This window comes from Trachypithecus francoisi, unplaced genomic scaffold (assembly GCF_009764315.1).
Source record: "Trachypithecus francoisi isolate TF-2019V2 unplaced genomic scaffold, Tfra_2.0 Lachesis_group12, whole genome shotgun sequence".
NCBI classification, from domain to species: domain Eukaryota; kingdom Metazoa; phylum Chordata; class Mammalia; order Primates; family Cercopithecidae; genus Trachypithecus; species Trachypithecus francoisi.
The window spans coordinates 87,474,741-87,493,738 of record NW_022681457.1 but is presented as its reverse complement, the minus strand read 5'-3'; the positions used below and the strand labels follow the sequence as shown (position 1 = coordinate 87,493,738).

General features: G+C 37.9%; 1 non-coding gene across 1 annotated transcript; it reads left to right on the top strand.

Moving 5' to 3' along the window:
• The first annotated feature begins 18,097 nt into the window (after positions 1–18,097).
• On the top strand, positions 18,098–18,204 carry LOC117093976. Its single transcript, XR_004441320.1, has one exon. It is a non-coding gene; the product is annotated as a U6 spliceosomal RNA (small nuclear RNA).
• Positions 18,205–18,998: the final 794 nt, after the last annotated feature.

Sequence of the window (18,998 nt, the reverse complement as noted above, 5' to 3'; positions counted from 1 at the left end):
TTGAGGTTCCAAGATGGCCAAATAGGAACAGCTCCAGTCTGCAGATCCCAGCATGAGCGACGCAGAAGATGGGTGATTTCTGCATTTCCAACTGAGATACCGGGCTCATCTCACAGGGGCTTGTCAGACAGTGGATGCAGCCCATGGGGCAGGACGGGGCATCGCCTCACCCAGGAAGCACAAGCGTTCAGAGAATTCCCCTTCCTAGCAAAGGCAAGCCATGACAGACAGTACCTGGAAAATCGGGGCACTCCCACCCTAATACTGCACTTTTCCAATGGTCTTAGCAAATGGTATACAAGGAGATTATATCCCGTGCCTGGCTCAGAGGGTCCCACTCCCATGGAGCCTCACTCACTGCTATTACAGCAGTCTGAGATCCAACTGGGAGGCTGCAGCAAGGATAGGGGAGAGGCATCCACCATTGCTGAAACTTGAGTAGGTAAACAAAGCAGCTGGGAAGCTCAAACTGGGTGGAGCTCACTGCAGCTCAAGGAGGTCTGCCTGCCTCTGTAGACTCCACCTCAGGGGGCAGAGCATAACTGAACAAAAGGCAGCAAAAACTTCTGCAGATTTAAATGTCCCTATCTGACAGCTTTGAAAAGAGTAGTGGTTCTCCCAGCACAGAGTTTGAGATCTGAGAACAGACAGACTGCCTCCTCAAGTGGGTCCCTGACCCCTGAGTAGCCTAACTGGGAGGCACCTCCCAGTAGGGGGCGACTGACACCTCATACGGTGGGGTACCCCTCTGAGACAAAGCTTCTAGAAGAAGAATCAGGCAGCAACATCTGCCGTTCTGCAGCCTCCACTGGTGATACCCAGGCAAACAGAGTCTGGAATGCATACCCAGCAAGCTCCAACAGACCTGCAGCTGAGGGTCCTGACTGTTAGAAGGAAAACTAACAAACAGAAAGGACATCCACACCAAAACCCCATTGGTACATCACCATCATAAAAGATCAAAGGTAGATAAAACCACAAAGATGGGGAGAAACCAGAGCAGAAAAGCTGAAAATTCTAAAAATCAGAGTGCCTCTTCTTCTCCAAAGGAATGCAGCTCCTCGCAAGCAAGGAAACAAAGCTGGATGGAGAATGACTTTGACAACTTGAGAGAAGAAGGCTTCAGATGGTCAGTATAACAAACTTCTCCAAGCTAGAGGAGGATGTTCGAACCTATCGCAAAGAAGCTAAAAACCTTGAAAAAAGATTAGACAAATGGCTCACTAGAATAACCAGTGTAGAGAAGTCCTTAAATGACCTGATGGAGCTGAAAACCACAAGTTTCTGTAGCCAATTCAATCAACTGGAAGAAAGGGTATCAGTGATTGAAGATCAAATGAATGAAATGAAGTGAGAAGAGAAGTTTAGAAAAAAAGAGTAAAAAGAAATGAACAAAGCCTCCAAGAAATATGGGACTATGTGAAAAGACCAAATCTACGTTTGATTGGTGTACCTGAAAGTGACAGGGAGAATGGAACCAAGTTGGAAAACACTCTGCAGGATATTATCCAGGAGAACTTCCCCAATCTAGTGAGGACAGGCAACATTCAAATTCAGGAAATAAAGAGAACATCACAAAGAAACTCCTCGAGAAGAGCAACTCCAAGATACATAATTGTCAAATTCACCAAAATTGAAATGAAGGAAAAAATGTTAAGGGCAGCCAGAGAGAAAGGTCGGGTTACCCACAAAGGGAAGCCCATCAGACTAACAGCAGATCTCTTGGCAGAAACTCTACAAGCCAGAAGAGAGTGGAGGCCAATATTCAACATTCTTAAAGAATTTTCAACCCAGAATTTCATATCCAGTCAAACAAAACTTCATAAGTGAAGGAGAAATAAAATCCTTTACAGACAAACAAATGCTGAGAGATTTTGTCACCACCAGGCCTGCCTTACAAGAGCTCCTGAAGGAAACACTAAACATAGAAAGGAACAACCAGTACCAGCCACTGCAAAAACATCCCAAATTATAAAGACCATCGATGCTAGGAAGAAACTACATCAACTAACAAGCAAAATAACCAACTAACATCATAATGACAGGATCAAATTCACACATAACAATATTAGCCTTAAATGTAAATGGGCTAAATGCCCCAATTAAAAGACACAGACTGGCAAATTGGACAAAGAGTCAAGACCCATCAGTGTGCTGTATTCAGGAGACCCATCTCACGTGCAGAGACACACATAGCCTCAAAATAAAGGGATGGAGGAAGATCTACCAAGCAAATGGAAAACAAAAAAAAAGCAAAGGTTGCAATCCTAGTCTCTGATAAAACAGACTTTAAACCAACAAAGATCAAAAGAGACAAAGAAAGCTATTACATAATGGTAAAGGGATCAATTCAACAAGAAGAGCTAATTATCCTAAATATATATGCACCCAATACAGGAGCACCCAGACTCATAAAGCAAGTCCTTAGACACCTACAAAGAGACTTAGACTCCCACACAATATTAATGGGAGACTTTAACACCCCACTGTCAACATTAGGCAGATCAACGAGACAGAAAGTTAACAAGGATATCCAGGAATTGAACTCAGCTCTGCACCAAGCTGACCTAATAGACATCTACAGAACTCTCCACCCCAAATCAACAGAATATACATTCTTCTCAGCACCACATCATACTTATTTGAAAATTGACCACATCGTTGGAAGTAAAGCACTCCTCAGCAAATGTAAAGAACAGAAATTATAAGAAACTGTCTCTCAGACCACAGTGCAATCAAACTAGAACTCAGGATTAAGAAACTAACTCAAAACTGCTCAACTACGTGGAAACTGAGCAACCTGCTTCTGAATGACTACTGGGTACATAACGAAATGAAGGCAGAAATAAAGATGTTCTTTGAAACCAATGAGAACAAAGACAAAACATAACAGAATCTCTGGGACACATTTAAAGCAGTGGGTAGAGGGAAATTTATAGCACTAAATGCCCACAAGAGAAAGCAGGAAAGATCTAAAATTGACACCCTAACAACACAATTAAAAGAACTAGAGAAGCAAGAGCAAACACATTCTAAAGCTAGCAGAAGACAAGAAATAACTAAGATCAGAGCAGAACTAAAGGAGATACAGACACAAAAAAAACCTTCAAAAAATCAGTGAATCCAGGAGCTGGTTTTTGAACAGATCAACAAAATTGATAGACCACTAGCAAGACTAATAAAGAAGAAAAAAATGATAGAGGGTAAATCACCACCAATCCCACAGAAATACAAACTACCATCAGAGAATACTATAAACACCTCTATGCAAAAAAATTAGAAAATCTAGAAGAAATGGATAAATACCTGGACACATACACCCTCCAAAGACTAAACTAAGAAGAAGTTGAATCCCTGAATAGACCAATAACAGGTTCTGAAATTGAGGCAATAATTAATAGCCTACCAACCAAAAAAAGTCCAGGACCAGACAGATTCACAGCCAGATTCTACCAGAGGTACAAAGAGGAGCTAGTACCATTCCTTCTGAAGTTATTCCAATCAACAGAAAAAGAGAGAATCCTCCCTCATTCATTTTATGAGGCCAACATCATCCTGATACCAAAGGCTGGCAGAGACACAGCAAAAAAAGAGAATTTTAGACCAATATCCCTGATGAACATCGATGCGAAAATCCTCAATAAAATACTGGCAAACCAAATCCAGCAGCACATCAAAAAGCTTATCTACCACGATCAAGTCAACTTCATCCCTGGGATGCAAGGCTGGTTCAACATACACAAATCAATAAACATAATCCATCACATAAACAGAACCAACAACAAAAACCATGTGATTATCTCAATAGATGCAGAAAAGGCCCTTGACAAAATTCAACAACACTTCATGCTAAAAACTCTCAATAAACTAGGTATTGATGGAACTTATCTCAAAATAATAAGAGCTATTTATGACAAACCCACAGCCAATATCATACTGAATGGGCAAAAACTGGAAGCATTCCCTTTTAAAACTTGCACAAGAGAGGCATGCCCTCTCTCACCACTCCTGTTCAATATAGTGTTGGAAGTTCTGGCTGGGGTAATCAGGCAAGGGAAAGAAATAAAGGGTATTCAATTAGGGAAAGAGGAAGTCAAATTGTCCCTGTTTGTAGATGACATGATTGTATATTTAGAAAACCCCATCGTCTCAGTCCAAAATCTCCTTAAGCTGATAAGCAACTTCAGCAAAGTCTCAGGATACAAAATCAATGTGCAAAAGTCACAAGTATTCCCATATACCAATAACAGACAAACAGAGAGCCAAATCATGAGTGAACTCCCATTCACAATTGCTTCAAAGGAATAAAATACCTAGGAATCCAACTTACAAGGGATGTGAAGGACCTCTTCAAGGAGAACTACAAACCACTGTTCAATGAAATAAAAGAGGACACAAACAAATGGAAGAACATTCTATGCTCATGGATAGGAAGAATCAATAGTGTGAAAATTGCCATCCTGCCCAAGGTAATTTATAGATTCAGTGTCATCCCCATCAAGCTACCAATGACTTTCTTCACAGCATTGGAAAAAACTACTTTAAAGTTCATATGGAACCAAAAAAGAGCATACATTGCCAAGACAATTCTAAGCCAAAAGAACAAAGCTGGAGGCATCACACTACCTGACTTCAAACTATACTACAAGGCTGCAGTAACCAAAACAGCATGGTACTGGTACCTGTTGCAGGAAGTCAGGGACCCCGAATGGAGGGACCTGCTGAAGCCATGGCAGAAGAACATAAATTGTGAAGATTTCATAGACATTTATTACTTCCCCAAATTAATATTTTTATAATTTCTTATGCCTATCTTTACTGCAGTCTCTGAACATAAATTGTGAAGATTTCATGGACATTTATCACTTCCCCAGTCAATACTCTTGTGATTTCCTATGCCTGCCTTTACTTTAATCTCTTAATCTCATCATCTTCACAAGCTGAGGATGTATGTTGCCTCAGGATCCTGTGATGATTGCGTTAACTGCACAAATTGTTCGTAAAGCATGGGTGTTCAAACAATATGAAATCTGGGCACCTTGAGAAAAGAACAGGATAAGAGCAATGCTTAGAGAACAAGGGAGATAACCAGCAGGTCTGACTGCCTGAGAGCCAGGTGGAACAGAGCCATATTTCTCTTCTTACAAAAGTGAATAGGAGAAATATCACTGAATTCTTTTTCTCAGCAAAGAACAGCCCTGAGAGAGAGAATGTGCTCCTAGGGGGAGGTCTCTAAAATGGCCACTCTGGGAATGTCTGTCTTATACGGTTGCAGATAAGGGATGAAATAAGCCCTGGGCTCCTGTAGCACTCCCAGGCCTATTAGGACGAGGAAATTCCCATCTAGTAAATTTTAGTCAAACTGGTTGTCTGCTCTCAAACCCTGTCTCCTGATAAGATGTTATCAATAACAATGCATGACCGAAACTTCATTAGCAATTTTAATTTCACCCCAGTCCTGTGATCTCACTCTGCCCCAATTTGCCTTGTGATATTTTATTGCCTTGTGAAGCATGTGATCTCTGTGACCCACACCCTATTCGTACACTCCCTCTCCTTTGAAAAATCACTAATAAAAACTTGCTGTTTTTGCGGCTTGAGGGGCATCACGGAACCTGCTGACATGTGACGTCTACCCCGGACACCCAGCTTTAAAATTTCTCTCTTTTGTACTCTTTCCCTTTATTTCTCAGACCAGCCAACATTTAGGGAAAATAGAAAAGAAACTACATTGAAATATTGGGGGTGGTTCCCCTGATAGGTACCAAAACAGAGATATAGACCAACAGAACAGAATAGAGCCCTCGGAAATAATACCACACATCTACAACCATTTGATCTTTGACAAACCTGACAAAAACATGAAATGGGGAAAGGATTCCCTATTTAATAAATGGTGCTGGGAAAACTGACTAGCCATATGTAGAAAGCTGAAACAGGATCCCTTCTTTACACCTTATAAAAAATTAATTCAAGATGGATTAAAAACTTAAATGTTAGACCTAAAACCATAAAAACCCCAGAAGAAAACCTAGGCAATACCATTCAGGACATAGGCATGGGCAAGGACTTCATGACTAAAACACCAAAAGCAAGGGCAACAAAAGCCAAAATTGACAAATGGGATCTAATTAAGCTAAAGAGCTTCTGCACAGCAAAAGAAACTGCCATCAGAGTGAGCAGGCAACCTAGAGAATGGGAGAAAATTTTTACAATCTATCCATCTAACAAAGGGCTAATATCCAGAATCTTCAAAGAACTTAAACAAATTTACAAGAAAAAAAACAACCCCATCAAAAAGTGGGCAAAGGATATGAACAGACACTTCTCAAAAGAAGACATTTATGCAGCCAACAGACACATGAAAAAATGCTCATCATCACTGATGATCATCATCACTGAAAAAATGCCATCAGAGAAATGCAAATCAAAACCACAGTGAGATACCATCTCACATCAGTCAGAATGGTGATCATTAAAAAGTCAGGAAACAACAGGTGCTGGAAAGGATGTGGAGAAATAGGAATGCTTTTACACTGTTGGTGGGACTGTAAACCAGTTCAACCATTGTGGAAGACGGTGTGGCGATTCCTCAGGGATCTAGAACTAGAAATAACATTTGATCCAGTCATCCCATTCCTGGGTATATACCCAAAGGATTATAAATCATGCTGCTAGAAAGACACATGCACACGTATGTTTATTGCGGTACTATTCACAAGAGCAAAGACTTGGAACCAACCCAAATGTCCATCAATGATAGACTGGATTAAGCAAATGTGGCACATATACACCATGGAATGCTATGCAGCCATAAAAAAGGATGAGTTCATGTTCTTTGTAGGGACATAGGTGAAGCTGGAAACTATCATTCTCAGCAAACTATCGCAAGGACAGAAAACCAAACACCACATATTCTCATTCATAGGTGGGAATTGAACAATGAGAACACCTGGACACAGGGTGGGGAACATCACACACCGAGGCCTGTCATGGGGTTGGGAGAGTGGGGAGGGATAGCATTAGGAGATATACCTAATGTAAATGACGAGTTAACGAGTGCAGCACACCAATATGACACATGTATACATATGTAACAAACCTGCATGTTGTGCACATGTACCATAGAACTTAAAGTATAATAATAAGAAAACTAATCATTATTTTTACTTGCAAAATTTTCCATATGCATATCCTTAATTCTTTCCCCATACTCATCTCCAACCTCCTTCATGCTCCAATGGTGGCCTCTGATCTGTCAGCCTGAGCCTTCTCTTCAGCTCTCTCCTGAGTTAAATCCATCTATTCCTGGATCCCATGACTTCTCCTTTTTTTTTTTTTTTTTTTTTTTTTTGAGACGGAGTCTCGCTCTGTCACCCGGGCTGGAGTGCAGTGGCCGGATCTCAGCTCACTGCAAGCTCCGCCTTCCGGGTTCACGACATTCTCCTGCCTCAGCCTCCCGAGTAGCTGGGACTATAGGCACCCGTCACGTCGCCCGGCTAGTTTTTTGTATTTTTTAGTAGAGACGGGGTTTCACAGTGTTAGCCAGGATGGTCTCGATCTCCTGACCTCGTGATCCGCCCGTCTCGGCCTCCCAAAGTGCTGGGATTACAGGCTTGAGCCACCACGCCCGGCCAACTTCTCCTTTTTTAGATTACTCAGGATTTACTGGAATGTTTTCTCAAAGCTTCTTATGAAAGAGTGCCAAATTGTCTAAGAATGAATGAAGATGTCCTAACTTTTACCTCACAACTTGACTATTAGCCTGGCAGGGTGTAAAATTCCCAGCTGAAAATTATATTCTATAAGATTTTTGATCCTATTGTTCAATTGCTTTCTGGTATCCAGTGTTGCTACTGAGAAGTCTGGTGTCTTTCTAATTATATGCTTTTATATGTGACATATTTTGCATTGTTTTGCTCTTTGGGAGCTTTTAGGGAACCTAATTCTTGGCTTTAAATCCTCTCTATGATATACCTCAATGTGACGTTTTTTTATTCTCATTGGGATGTGTCCACTGTGGGCCTTTCAATATGTAGCCTGGTTGGTGCTCTTCATTTTGGAAAGAAAAAAAATTCTTGGATTATTTCCTCTGTTTCTTTCCCTATGTTTCCAGTCTTCTTTCTTTTTTTTCTTCTTTCTTTATTATCTTCTCTCTGGAATCTTATTATCCAGATGTGGAATTTCTAGACTTTATTCTCTATGCCTCTCCTCAGCATTCTTATATTTTTCAACTCTTTATCTTTTTTTTCTGCTTTATATCATATTTCCTTGACTTTGTCTTCCATCCATTTTTAAAATTTAGCTATTATTTTTACTTCCACAAGCTCATTGTGGTGTCTTGCTCTTGTTTTATAGATGCAATATTTTCTTATAGTCCTCTGAGAATATTTATTAGAATTGAGGTGGTAGTTATTTTGGAAGTTTTTTCTTTTTCCTATATTATCTCTGTGGGTTTTTTTTTTTTTTCATTTTCTTTTATCAAAGACTTTTATCAATTGTCTTGTGACCTTTGACCATCTGTCTGCATTTAAGAAATAACTGAAAACTCAGAGGCCTGGGCAAGGTTTATGTTAGGTGGACTTATGTTAGGGTGGTAAAGAATGATGACAGCCATCTCATTGGTGGATGCACAAAATATCAGTGAGTGACTACAGGATTTCAAAATATATTACAAAGCTATAGTAATCAAACAGCGTGGTGCTGGCATAAAAACAGACACATCAATCAATGGAATAGGACAGAGAGCCCAGAAATAAACCCACACTTCTACAATCAATTGATCTTTTTTCTTTAAATAGAGATGAGGTCCCACTATGTTACCCAGGCTGGTTTCAAACTCCTTAGTTCAAGTGATCCTCTTGCCTTGGCCTCCCAAAATGCTAGGATTGCAGTCATGAGTCACTGCACCTGGCCTCAATCAATTGATTTTTGACAAAGGTGTCAAGAACACACAATAGGGAAAGGACAGTCTTCAATAAATGGTGTTGGGAAAACTGAATATCTGCATGCAGAGGAATGAAAATGGACTCATATCTCATCCTTTACACAAGAATCAATTCAAAATGGATTAAAAACTTAAACATAAGACCTGATACTGTAAAAGTCCTAAGAAGAAGACATAGAAGGAAAGCTTCATGACGTTGGCCTGGGCAATGATTTTGTGAATGTGACCCCAAAAGCACAGGAAACAAAAGCAAAAACAGACAAATGGGATTGCATCAAACGAAGTAGCTTCTGCATAGCAAAAGAAACAATTAACATAGTGAAGAGACAACCCACAGATTGGGAGAAAATATTTACAAATCATACACCAGATAAGGGGCTCATATCCAAAATGTACAATGAACTAAAATTGCTCAACAACAACAAAAACAAATAACCCAATTTTTAAAATGGGCAAAGGACCTAAACAGACATTTCTCAAAAGAAGACATAGAAATGGCCAACAAGTAAATGAAAAAATGCCCAACATCTCTAATCCTCAGGGAAATGCAAATTAAAACCACAATGAGATAGCACCTCACACCTATTGGAATGACTATTATCATAAAGATGAATGATAACAAGTATTGGCAAGGATGTGGAGAAATGAGAACACTTGTACACTGTTATTGGTTTTGTAAATTAGTACGACTATTTTGGGAAAAAGTACGGGGGGTTCCTCAAAAAGCCAAAAACAGAATTACCATGTGATCCATGCTATAGTGTAGATATTTGACCCTCCAAACCTCATGCTAAAATTTCATCCCCATTGTTGGAGGTGAGGCCTAATGGGAGGTGTTTGAGTCTTAGGGATGGATCCCTCATGAATGGTTTGGTGCCCTCTTACTGGTAGCAAGGAAGTTCTCACTCTATTAGTTCCCACAAGAGCCCCCAAGAGCTGGTTCTTGTGGCCTTGCTTTGTCGCCCAGGTTGGAGTGCAGTGGCAACATCTGCCTCCCAGGCTCAAGTGATCCTCTTACTTCAGCCTCCTGAGTAGCTGGGACCACAGGTGTGTGCCACCATCCCTACCTAATTTGTTATTTTTAGTAGAGATGAGGTCTCACTATGTTGTCCAGGATGATCTTGAAACTTCTGGGCTTAAGTGAGCCTCCTACCTTGGCCTCCCAAAGTGCTGGGATTACAGGTGTGAGCTACCGCGCCTGGCCTTAAAGAGCTGGTTCTTAAAAAGAGCCTCCCACTTTCCCTTCTCTCTTTCTCCCTCTCTCACCATGCGATCTGCACACACTGGCTCCTCTTTGCCTTCTACCATGAGTGGAGGCTTCCTGAGGTCCTGTCAGAAGCAGGTTCTGGAGCCATGCTTCGTGTACAGCCTGCAAAACTGTGAGCCAAATAAATCTCCTTTCTTTATAAATTACTCAGCCTAGGTACTCCTTTATAGCAACACAAGTGGAGTAAGAAAATTCAACAATCTCCCTTCTGGTTTTACACCTGAAGGGAATGAAATCAGTATGTTGAAAAGACATCTGCACTCCTGTGTTTATTGCAGCAATAGCCAAGATACAGAAACAACTAAAGTGCTCATCAATGGATGAATACATTTTCAAAATACGGTATACATACACTATGAAATATTATTCAACCTTTAAAAAGCAGGAAATTCTGTCATTTGTGACAAGGATGAACCTAGAGGACATTATGCTAAATGAAAAAAGCCAGCCAGGCACAGAAAGACAAATACTGCATGATCTCAGTTACATGTGGAATCTAAAGAAATTGACCTTATAGAAGTAAAGAGTAGTATGGTGGCTGACAGGGCCTAAGGGAAAGAGGTGGTGGGCAGGTAAAGAGGAGACATTGGTCAAAGGGTACAAAGTTCCAGTTTGACAGAAGGAGTAGGTTCTGATGCTCTATTGCACAGCATGGTGACTACAGTTAATAATAACGTACCACATAGTTCATATAACTAAAATAGTGGACTTTGAATGCTTTTACCACAAAGAAATGATAACTATTTTAGGTGATGGATGTGTTGGTTAGCTTGATATGATCATTCCACAAAGTATACACGCATTAAAACATCACATTGTACTCCATAAATATATATGTAAGTATTATTTAACTAAAAATAGAATAAAATAAATCATTGTGTAGAGGTCTTTTTCTGGGGCAATTCAGTTTCTGCAGAGGAAAACATTCTGTCTTTCTACTTTGTTAAGGTGGGGAAAGCAGAGGGAAGGGAAGCTAACAGTACAATTCAAGCTTGTCCAACCTGCAGCCTGCAGTCTGTAAACATGTAGACATGTATCCCAGGATGACTTTAAATGCACCCCAATACACATTCGTAAACTTTCTTAAAACATTATGAGATTTTTTTGCAATTGTTTCTAGCTTATCAGCTATTGTTAGTGTTAGTATATTTTATGTGTGGCCCGGGACAATTCTTTTCTTCCAATGTGGCCCGGGGAAGCCAAAAGATTGGACAACCCTGGTATAATTATTTCATCTGTAGATTTATTGTCTCCATCTCCATGCCCCACCTCATTTCCAAACTTCTTGGGCTGAATTTGTACAGGGAATAAACTTTCAGTTTCCTTCTTGAGGTTAGAGGATCACATAAGAAGGGATGTCTGTCTTCTGGAATTGAGTACACAGAAGTGGGAAATACGGTTGGAAGAGGGGATTCAACTCTTCCACTACAGAGTCTTCCAACAAATCCCCCAGTTTGTAGCTCTACCCCTCACCCAAAGCCTGCTCAGTAACCAGTATCTCTGCCTCCTAGGTCTTTTGAAAATCCTGTGGGGATGCATCAGCTCACTTTTCATCCATACCCTACTCTGCACATACTGAATACAGCCTTTTGTGTCATGATGGATCAGTTGCCCTTCTTCCATCAATTTGTGTCTTGTAAAGATTTGTTGAAATCTCTCATCCACTGATGTCCGCTCTCCCATTTTTGTTTTGTCCTTGTGAGTTTATGACTATTTTACTCATTTTTCAAATTTTAATAGTCATTTTTAAATGAGAAGAGAAAAGATAAATGTGCATGGTCAATCTATTATTTTAACTGGAGTTTTCTAAAACCTTTTCTATATGCAGACAGTGATTGAAAAAACAAGTAGTTTTGTGTTTCCTAGAGCTCAGTTGTATTAACAGTATAGTTAGAACTAGGATTAGAGCCAATGATCAGAGAATGTGCCAAGACTGCAGAAAGCACAAATGAAAGTGATATTGCTGCCCACACAGCTAGGCCAGGCCACCAGACTAAAAACAGGGTAGGATGAAATTTCCACAGTGGTCACAGAAAAATGCAGACCTAGATTTTTGAAAGTAAACGTATCATCTTTTCTTTTAACTTTTGACACACAAAAAGTTTCTTGTACAAATTATTCAAAATCCTAACAAAAATGCACTTCATTAAATATTTTATCTACAAAATGTGGAAATATGCTTATTTCAACATCTGGCCACAATGGATTCCTGGCATCTTATGGTCTGGGTTTCACTATTCTTATATCATTTAATAATGCAATCATTTTTAATTTGCATGTTCAAATGGGACTATGGATCAGTAGTTAAAATAGGAAACCTGAAGTAAAATTTGAAATTAGTAGGAAAATACCACCCACATAATAATCAAAACTCAGAACTCTAAAGTATCAAGGGTGTTGTATCCTTATCCTAGTCACTGAAATTTCCCACAAAGATTTGAGAATGAAGATGCCACCACAATGTAGCAGCAATTGGGGGAAGGGCAGGATGGCCTAAAGTTTATTTAAAATACGAGTTTTATTGTTATGGACTACAACTGAGCCTTAACTAGCATCTCCATTTCAGAAAAACCTGGAGCAATAGCTGTGTGAAACTATCATTCTTGAAGGGATATTTTAAACCTAATATACACTCTATTAGGAGAGTTAAATTACAAAATACTAACAATATGAAAAACCAATAGAGACAATGCCAAAAAAATAGCATCAATACCAACAACCAAATTCAGCACTGAAACTGGATTTCTCTTACATTACTGGTGGGAAGGCAAAATGGCACAGCCACTCTGAAAAATAGTTTGGCAACTTCTTAAAACATTAAGTATTTACTGACCATTGATAGCAGCAATCACATTCCTGGGCATTTATCTCAGATAAATGAAACTTATGTCCACACAAAAACTTGTACCTGGTTGTTCATAGCAGGATTATCTGTAATAGCCAGAAGCTGTAAACCAAAATGTCCTACAATCTGTGAATGGTTAAACAAGCTGTGGTGTACCATGGAATACTACTTAGCAATAAAAAAAAAACTGTCAATATACACAACAACCCGATGGTTCCCAAAGCATTATGCTGAATGAAAACAAAAATCCCCAAAGTTCACATACGGTATGATTCTATTTGTACAAAATTCTAAAAGTAACAAAATTACATAGGTGAAGAACATATTTGTGGTTGCCAGGGGTTACGGAGGGGAAGAGGTGTAGGCAGGAAGGTAGGTGTGACTTTAAAAGGGTAGCACAAGTAATTTTTGTGTTGATGGAGCAGGTCTGCATCATGATTACAGTTGTGGTTATATGAACCAATACAGGTGATAAAATTGCCAAGGATTAAATACACACCTTTGGTTCTGTGTAACAGATAAACTGCCTACATTAAAAAAGATAAAGATCTCAAATAAACAACCTAAATTTAAACATCAGGGAACTAGAAAAACAAGAATAAATTAAGTCCAAAGTTAGCATAAGGAAGGAAATAATAAAGATTAGAGCAGAAATAAATCAAATCGAGAACGGAAAAACAATAGAAACAAATCATCAAAACTAAGAGTTGGTTTATTGAAAAGACAGACACAATTGGCAAACCCTTAGCTAGACTGAATTTTAAAAAAAAAGAAAGAAGGTTCAAATAAACTCAAAAATGAAATAAGAGACATTACAATGAATGCTTCAGAAATTTTTTTAAAAAGTCATAAGGGACTATTATGAACATGTATGCATCAACAAATTGGATAACCTAGAAGTAGATAAATTCCTAGAAATATGCAACTTGCCAACACTGAATCAACAGGAAATAGAAATCCTGAAAATATTAATAACAAGGAAGGAGATTAAATAAGTAACCAAAAGCTTGGCAACAAAGAAAAGTCCAAGACCAGATGGCTTCACTGCTGAATTCTAGCAAATATTATACCAATCTTTCTTAAACTCTTCCTAAACAAATAAAAGAATACTTCCATACTCATTTTATGAAATCAACATTACCCAATACCAAACCCAGACAAAGACACCAGAAGAAAAGAAAATTACAGGCCAATATTCCTAATTGATTATTATAGATGCAAAAATCCTCAATAAAATACTAGCAAACCATATTCAATAGCACATTAAAAGGATTATAGTCTATGACCAAGTGGGATTTATCCCAAGGATGCAAGGATGGTTCAACATATGCAAATCTATAAATGTGATAACACCACATTAATGGAATAAAGGACAAAACATATGACCATCTCAATAGATGTGGAAAAACATTTGACAAAATTCAACATTCATTTCTGATTTAAAAGAAAAACTCAGACAGGTGCAGTGGCTTATGCCTGTAATCTCAGCACTTTAGGAGGAAAAGGTGGGAGGATCACTTGAAGCCAGGAGCTCAAGAGCAGCCTGGGAAATATTGCAAGATTCTGTCTCTACAAAAAAAAAAAAAAAAAAACTTAAAAATTGGCCAGGCATGGTGGTGCATGCCTGTAGCCTTAGCTACTCAGGAGGTTGAGGCAGGAGGATCATTTGAGCCCAGGAGTTCAAGGCTGCAGTGAGCTATGACTGTGCCACTGCACTCCTGCCTTGATGGTAAGGTGAGAGATTCTGTCTCAAAACAAACAAAAAACCTTTCAGCAATATAATGAATATACCTCAACATAATAAAGGCCAAACATGACAAGCCCACAGCTAACATCATAGTCGATGGGAGGAAACGGAAAGATTTTCCCGTAATATCTAGTATAATGCAAGGGTGCCATCTCACCACTACTACTCAACTAGAAGTCCTAGCCAGAGCATTAGGAGGAGAAAAATAAATACAAGGCATATAAATTAGAAAAGAAGAAGTAAAATTGTTTCTGTTCACAAATGACATGATTAGATATGTAGAAAATCGTAAAGACTCAATGAAAAAAAAATGTTAGGCCTAAATAAATTCAATAAAGTTGCAGGAAACAAATTCAACATATGAAAATTGGTGGTGTTTCTACAAACTGACAATAAACTACCTAAAGAGGAAATGAAGAAAACAATCTTATTTACAACAGCATCAAAAAGAATAAAATACTTAGAAATAAACTTAAGCAAGAAGTCATTATTCAAAAAAGATACTTGCACACACATGTTTATAGCAGCACAATTCACAATAGCAAAATCGTGGAACCAACCCAAATGCCCAACCCAAATGCCCGGCAGTCAGAGTGGATAAAGAAACTCTGGCATAAGTATATATATATATATCTTGAAGCCATAAAAGGGAATAAATTAACAGCATTTGCAATGACCTGAATTAGATTAGAGACTATTATTCTAAATGAAGTAACTCAGGAATGGAAAAACAAACATCATATGTTCTTACTGATATGTGGGAGCTAAGCTATGAGGATGCAAAGGCATAAGAATGATACAATGGACTTTGGGGACTTGGGGGAAGAGTGGGAGGGGGCAAGGGATAAAAGACAACAAATATGGTGGAGTGTATACTGCTCAGGTGATGGGTGCACCAGGTTCTCACAAATCTCCACTAAAGAACTTACTCATGTAACCACATACCACCTGTACCCCAATAACTTATGGAAAAAACAAAATTTTTAAAAAGAGGTGAAATACTTGTACACTGAAAATCATAAAACATTAATTATGAAAAATTTTTAAGCACAGATAAATAGAAAGACAGCCCATGTTCATGGATTAGAAAGATTAATGTTGTTAAATATCCATGCTACCCAAAGTGACCTATAGATTCAATGCAATCCTTATCAAAATTGCAATGGCATTCTTCACAGAAATGGGGGAAAAATCCTAAAATTCATATGGAACCACAAAATAGTCTAAATAGTCACAGTAATCTTTAGAGCAAGAAGAACAAAGCTGGAACATCACACTCCCTAATTTCAAAATATATTACAAAGCTACAGTAATAAAAACAATATGGTAATAGAACATAAACATAGACCAATATGAAATAGAATAGAAAGCCCAGAGATAAATCCATGCATTTACAGAATGCCAATGACACACAATAAAGAAGTATCTCAAATAAATGGGGTTGGGAAAATTGGATAGCCATGTGCAGAAGAATAAAATTGGACCTAATCTCATACCATATACCAAAAATAAATAAATCAACTTGAAATGGATTAAAGACTTATATGTAAGACCTGAAACTATAAAACTACTGAAAGAAAACATAGAGAAAACACTTATTGACATTGTTCTGGACAGTGATTTTTTGAATTTGACTCCAAAAGCACAGGCAATAAAAGCAAAACTTGACAAGTGGGATTGCATCAAACTAAATATATCTGCACAACAAAGGAAACAATAGAGAGAAGATACAACCTATGAATGGGAGACAATATTCACAAGCCATATATCTGATAAAGGGTTATAAGGAACTCATACAACTCAAGAGCAAAAAAGCAAATAACCCAATTTGAAAATGGGCAAAGGACCTAAACAGATATTTCTCAAAAGAAGATATAAAAATGGTTAACAGATATATGAAAAGATGCTCAATATCACTAATCATCATGTAAATGCAAATCAAAACTACAATCAGATATCACTTCACTTGTTAGAATGGCTATTATCAAAGACAAAAGATAGGCTTTGACAAGGATGTGAAGAAGAGGTAATCCTTGCACACTCTTGGTAAGAATGTAAATTGGTACAGCCATATGGAAAACAGTATGGAGGTTCCTTTAAAAATTAAATATGATCTAGCAATCACACTCCTGGATATATATATCCAAAGGAAATGGAGTATCTCAAAGAGGTATCTGCACTCCCATGTCCACTGCAGCATTATTCACAATAGCCAAGATATTAAATTAACCTAAATGTTCCTCAACAAATGAATGGATAAATAACACATAGTGTATAAAAATAAGGAAATCCTGCTATTTACAACATGGATAAACCCAAAGGACATTTTGCTAGGGGAAATAAGCCAGGCACAGAAAGACAAATAATGCATGATCTCTCATGTACTGAATCTAAAATAGTCAAACTCACAGAAGCAGAATGGTGGTTGCCACGGCCTGAGGGAAGAGAGGAATGGGAAGATGTTGGTCAATGAGTACAAAGTTTCAGTTATGCAAGATAAATAAGTTCTGGAGGTCTAATGTACAACATTGTGACTAGAGTTAAAAATAGTGTAAAAATGCTCCTCAACTTATGATGGGGTTATGTCTCGACAAACCCATCGTAAGTTTAAAATATTGTATGTCAAAAAATAAGTGTTTTGTAGACATAATTTGATACAAAAGCACAAAACACAATATTCAAAAACTTCTGGCAATAGTACACTGTAGCGTATTGGCTGTTTCCCCTTGTTATTGGGTGGTTGACTGGGAGGTGCAGCTTGCTGTCACTGCTCAGCATCACAAGAGAATATCATAGCACATTTTGCTAGCCCAGGGAAAGATCAAAATTTGAAATCCAAAGCATGATTTATATTGGAATGCATATTGCTTCTGCACCATCATAAACTTGAAAAATTATAAGTTAAACAGTCATAAGTCAGGGACTGTTTATATTATATATTTAAAATTTGCAAAATGGTAGATCTTAAGTGTTTTCACAAAAAAGAAGAAAACAGAGAGGAAGAAAGGGAAAATAGAAAATAGAGAGAAAGAAAATAGGAAAGAAGGAAGGAAGGAAAAGAAAGAAAAATAGAAATGAAAGAGAGAGAAAGAAAAAATGAAAATGGTAAGTAGGTGAGATGATGCATGTTAATTAACTTGATTGTGGTGGTCATTTCACAATGTATCCATATACTAAAACATCAAGTTGTACACTTCAAATATATAAAATTTTTATTTGTAAATTATACCTAAATAAATCTGTCAAGAAGTATCTAAAGTCTCCTTCAATGTTGTCTTAAAATCACCTTGGGTGCTTGCTTCGGCAGCACATATACTAAAATTGAAAAACTAAAGAGAAGATAAGCATGACCCCTGCCCAAGGATAACCCAAAAATTCATGAAGTGTTTCATACTTCTTGTATATCTGCTATGGAAAACAGTATGGCAGTTTCTAAAATATATATATGTATATATATTTACCATGTGATCTAGCAATTCCACTTCTGGGAATATACACACAAGGGTTGAAAGCAGGGTCTCCAAGAGATATTTGTACACCCAGGAGACTCAGTAGATACATAGTAGAATAAATCCAAAGAGATCAACCCCAAGACATATTAAAACCAAACTGTCAAAAGTTAAAAACAAAGAGAAAATATTGAAAGCTGCCATGGATAAGCAACTTGTTAAATACAAGAAAACCTTTCATACCATTGCAGGCCACAAGGAAATGAAATTATATATTTTTAAGCTGGAAAAAAATTAAAATCTGCCAGCCAAAAATACTATAATAGCAATTCTGTTTTTCCAAATGAAGGGACAATAAAAACTTTCCAAGACAAACAAAACCTGAGGAAATTTATCACCACTACACCTGCCTTACAAGAAATGCTAAAAGGAGTCCTTCAAACTTCAGGGAAAGATTGTTAAGTGGCAACATGAAAATATAAAACTCACTGGTAAATGTAAGCATACAGTCAAATTCAGAACATTCTTATATTGTAGCGGTGGTGTGAAAATCAATTATATCCTTAGTATGAAGGTTAAAGGCAAAAATGTTTAAACAACTGTAGCTACAATATGTTGTTAAGGAACACAAATTACAAAAGATAAAAGACATGTCAACAAAAACAAATTGGATGGGAGAGTAGAAGTGCAGAATTTGTACAAGTGACCAAAATTAAGTTGTTGTCAGTTTAAATAGCCTGTTA